General features: G+C 45.6%; 1 pseudogene across 1 annotated transcript in view; it reads left to right on the forward strand.

Annotated features, from left to right (window-relative positions):
• The window catches only part of LOC306861436 (ubiquitin carboxyl-terminal hydrolase 15-like), a 30,117-nt pseudogene that overhangs the window by 8,216 nt on the left and 16,901 nt on the right, over positions 1-5,000 (forward strand). The window contains exons 5-10 of the transcript XR_013786078.1: positions 5-149; positions 365-426; positions 543-632; positions 3,542-3,686; positions 3,795-3,968; positions 4,398-4,556. The product of XR_013786078.1 is annotated as a ubiquitin carboxyl-terminal hydrolase 15-like (transcript). The remainder of the gene's footprint in view (positions 1-4; positions 150-364; positions 427-542; positions 633-3,541; positions 3,687-3,794; positions 3,969-4,397; positions 4,557-5,000) is intronic.

Genomic DNA, 5,000 nt, shown 5'->3' on the forward strand with positions numbered 1-5,000 from the left:
ACAGACAGCATCGAGCAGGAGATGCGGAAGCTGTTCAGTATCCCGGACGAGAAGGAGACGCGGCTCTGGAACAAGTACATGAGCAACACCTTCGAGCCGCTCCGTAAACCAGACAGCACCATTCAGGACGCAGGGCTCTATCAGGACAGGTGAGAGCTCGCCGATGCATTAGTGCCGATCCGGTGCTGAATCAGGAGATGTGCAGTCACTGATGAAGTCCAACCACATGTTGATTAGCAGAGCTGCTCAAAACCACTGCTTTACTCAGACACACACACACAGATAGATGTCATGAAGCAGAAGTGTTTAAACCGTATTGAGAGTGCGGTCTGAGTCGTAACGGATGTTCTTCCTCTGACTGCAGGTTCTGGTGATCGAGCAGAAGAACGAGGACGGCTCGTGGCCCCGCGGCTCCTCGGCACTCAAGTGAGTCATGTGACGTCCGGATCATGTGATCTCCTCATTGCTTTAGAGCCCATGCTCGGGCACCTGCTTGTCTCCTCGAGGTCGTGTCCTGTAACTCTCGCTCTTGTCTTTTGAAGGTCATCTGGTGCTTCCTCTCTCTCTGCTTTACCAAAGATCTGCCCTTCATCTCTCACAAACAATCATAACAGCAGCTTCAGCGGCCGCAAGTAAGCCTGCAGGGGGCGGGGCTACTGAAACACTCCCTGTGTGTCTCGCCACATCGCTGTGTGCTCAGTTTATTGACATAATGGATTAAATCAGTTGATCCTGCTCCCGACACACACACACACACACACACACACACATTCAGTACTAAAGTTCTCATTTCAGTCGCATGAAATAAACCACACGACTTTGGCTTTAAAGTCTAATCAGTGTCATGAAGGGTGTACACATTGGCAAACGCTTTTATCCAAAGCGAGGTCAGAGCGAAGCGTGTCCTGCGCTCACTGGTGCTCCAGGTAGTGTGGTGCTCGTAGCTGCAGTGCATTGTGGGAATGGAGGGCTGCTGCTCTGTTAGCTGCTGATGCTGCTCTGGCTTTGCTTTAATGCTGAACGCTCGCATGTTCAGACTTCACTTTATTCATTTCATTGAATGTAATCCGGTGAATGAAATGGACATCAGGGGCCGGTTGCATAAACTGTTTAGACTAGTCTTAAGTTAGTCATCTAATTTTTTTCTTCAAGACTGGTCATAACGGTTTTAATTCAGTTGTGAAAGGTAGATGGGTCTTATTTGTATTGTAAGAGTAAGACTGATTACGGTTTATGCGACTGACCCCTGCTCTGTTGTCGACACAGCAAACAGCTGAAACCAAAATGAGCATTACATAGTGTTTCAGATCAGTCACTGACACTGCCGTGCAAAAGTAAGTGCACCCCACAAACCGATTTATGATCCTGCAGCACAGGTATATTTGTAGCAAAAGCCAACAATAGATAATAGACATTGTATGGGTCAAAATGATTGATTTTATCAATGATATTGTTTTTATTATTGATATTAAGTAAAGATCATGTTCCATGAAGATATTTTGTAAATTTCCTACCGTAAATATATCAAAACTTCATTTTTGATTAGTAATATGTATTGCTAAGAACTTAATTTGAACAACTTTAAAGGAGATTTTCTCAATATTTAGATTTTTTTTTTTTTTTTTTGCGCACTCAGATTCCAGATTTTCAAATAGATTATTTATTCAGCTGTCAGATGATGCATACAGCTCAATTTAAAAAAATGGACCCTTATGGCTGGTTTTGTGGTCCAGGGTCACATGCTGACACTGGGAGGTTATTTGGACAGTGCTGCCGAAGGTGATGTACTTTAAAGGATGAGTTCACTCCAGGATGAAAATCTCCTGATAATTTACTCACTCACATGTCATCCAAGATGCTCAGTCTCAAAGAAATTAAGGTTCTTGAGGAAAACTGGACTTCAATGGTGCTCAACGGGTTGATTGTCCAGATTGCATTTCAGCGCAGCTTCAAAAAACTGGTTAAAAAGTGAATAAATGTTCATTTTTTTTAAGAAAGTGACTGATGGTTTGACTAGATAAGAACCCTGTTCCTTGGCTGGGGTCCTGTAGAGCCATCAGAGTCCACTAATTTCTTTGCGACTGAAGACAGAAAGATGGTTCGGATGACATGGGGGTGAGTAAATTATCAGCAAATTTTTATTCTGGAAGTAAACTAATCATTTAGCACGTAATGTTGAAAATTTGACTTGCCTGGAAGTCTTTTATTCCACAAAATCACCTTCAGAAATCCAGTTGTCCTCTATGGAAAAAGTAAGTGCACCCCTACATCTAAGTAGGTGATCAGGCTTTCTATCTGCGTTAACTGTTTTCTGTGATATTGGAGGAGTTTCATGCATGTTCAGACCATTTCCAGTGTTTATGAGCAAAGCAGAGCAGTGTATGGAGGTGTGTATAAGGCCTGGTCTTCCGCTCTAGTTGGCGCAGTGGTTTGTAATGCTGGACTCTTGCTGTAGTGTGAATGCCAGGTGTTTATCTGTGTGTGCTGATGAGCGACACACTCTTTGTGAGGTGTTCTTACTCTCTCAGAACGCTGTGTAATATCATGAGTGAGGTGGATCAGAGCTGTGGTGGACTCTGGTGTGCTCGTCTGCATGTTTAGTGTTGCTCTGATCATCTGCTCTCTCTGCTGCTGCTGCTGTGCCTGTCGTAGAGGTCTGCACGGGCTTTAAACTGAAGCCCGAACCCGGCCCGTACCCGCGATCATTTAACCCGACCTGACAAATACATTTACATGTTAAACCCGACCCGAACGCGAGGTCCACTCTATTTCTCACAGCAAATAAATACCATTTTTGCAATATGTTGTATTTTCTCACAGCAAATAAATAATGTCGTCTCTCAGTTGTTGAATTTCGCGCAGACGTTGCCACAATGTAAATGTGTTTGCTCAGTCCGATCTCATGAAAGTGCGAATACCACGAATTGTATCTGTAGTGCTTATGATACGCAGTTTTCGTGTATATGATACGCACTTTGTGGGGTGTAATAGGCACGCACTCCGCACCCCTAATCCTAACCAAGGGGTTTACAGTACATAGCATATGCATGCAAAAAACATTTTTGGTGTATAAATGGCACTAGAAATTAATTTGTGGTATAGATACGCACTTTCATGAGATCGTGTTTCATAATCTGCTACTGGGCCGGCCCTCTGTCAAATTTTAAAACCCAGTGTGGCCCTTGAGCCAAAAAGTTTGCCCACCCCTGGGCTACACAGACCACAGACACACAGGTAGAGCCTGAGTGTCTGTGGTCTGTGTAGCAGATGCACATTGCATATCTGCGCACGCAACTTTCTCTCTCGCGCGTGCCGGTCACCACAACACAGCAAGCAGGCAAAGCACACGGCACGCAAACTATAGCCCATTTAGTTTTTCTTAGTTACAAACCCGAACCCGACGCTGTTCAATAAACATTAACCCGAACCCGACCCGAAACCCGCACATTTTTCGGGACCCATCGGGCTCGGGTCGGGTAGCAGACTTCTAGCCTGTCGCTCTCACACGTCTGTGTGTGTGTGTGTGTGTGTGCGCGCGCAGCGTGAAGAGCTCCAGCTACAGCCTGTCGTCCTACCCGCCCTACAGCAGCTACGAGAGCTTGGATCAGGGCCGGCGCAGCGAGAGAGCGGGTCTCTGCGGCCTGTCTAACCTGGGGAACACCTGCTTCATGAACTCAGCCACACAGGTGAGCTCCACACACTCATCCTGAGCAGCTCCTGTGTGTGTGTGCGTGTGTCCAGTGCTGAGCCTCTGTCTGTGTGTGTGTGTGTGTGTGTGTGTGTGTGTGTTTCAGTGTCTAAGCAACGTCCTGCCGCTCACCGAGTTCTTCCTGAAGGACCAGCACCAGGTCGAGCTGAACCAGGACAATCCTCTGGGCATGAAGGGCGAGATCGCCAAGGCCTACTCTGAGCTCATCAAGCAGCTGTGGTCGGGCAAATACAGCTACGTCACGCCGCGCCCCTTCAAGGTACAGCCGGCTGAATCATCTCTGTGTGTGTGTGGTAAACAAAACCGTGCGTCTGCGTCATTCACACACAGACATGCAGAACATGCAGGATTCAGGTTTAAATGGCTTAATACTCACAGATACTAGTCCATATCGCGATTTGATTTAAGTGTAATGACCTATTTTCGATTAATTCACCCAAACTTTGACAAATTCTGTGGCATTATGCGATATACAGTAAATTCAGTTTTTATGGCTGGATTCTGTGATTTCTGTCCATGTTTTCCACATCACTGTAATCACAGGGCGCTAGTCTCTGCAATCCTGAAAGGAAAGTAAGTCACTGTGACCCTGTCTTTGCTGAGAGAGATCACGTCATGTCCTTGGCAAGCGATGATGTTTCTGGTGTGCTGTGAGTGTGTGAAGACGTCTCTGTGTCTGCTGTTTCAGACTCAGGTGGGCCGGTTCGCTCCTCAGTTCTCTGGCTATCAGCAGCAGGACTCTCACGAGCTGCTGGCCTTCCTGCTGGACGGACTGCACGAAGACCTCAACCGCATCCGCAAGAAGCCCTACATCCAGCTGAAGGACGAAGACGGCCGGCCCGACAAGGTCCAGCACACACACACACACACACAGCGTGACACGGTTCACACACACATCCACTCACCAGCCGCCTGATGCACACACTTTCACCGCACCTTCAGGGAGCAGATATTACAATATTAGAGGTACATCATCTGAAGCTCTATCGTGAAGAATAATCATTTTTCATATGTATCATTAATCATATGTATTTGGTAACACTTTAGAATAGGGGACAGTTATTCACTATTAACTATGACTTTTCCCTCAATAAACTCCTAATTTGCTGCTTATTAATAGTTAGTAAAGGTAGTTGTTAGGTTTAGGTATTGGGTAGGATTAGGGATGTAGAATAAGGCATTAATATGTGCTTAATTACTACTAATAAATGGCTCATATTCTAGTAATATGCACGCTAATAAGCAGCTAGTTAAGAAACCCTAAAATATCAGTTGTCAGCTTTATCAGTAT

Source organism: Barbus barbus (assembly GCF_936440315.1).
Source record: "Barbus barbus genome assembly, chromosome: 42".
Classification (NCBI taxonomy): Eukaryota; Metazoa; Chordata; class Actinopteri; order Cypriniformes; family Cyprinidae; genus Barbus; species Barbus barbus.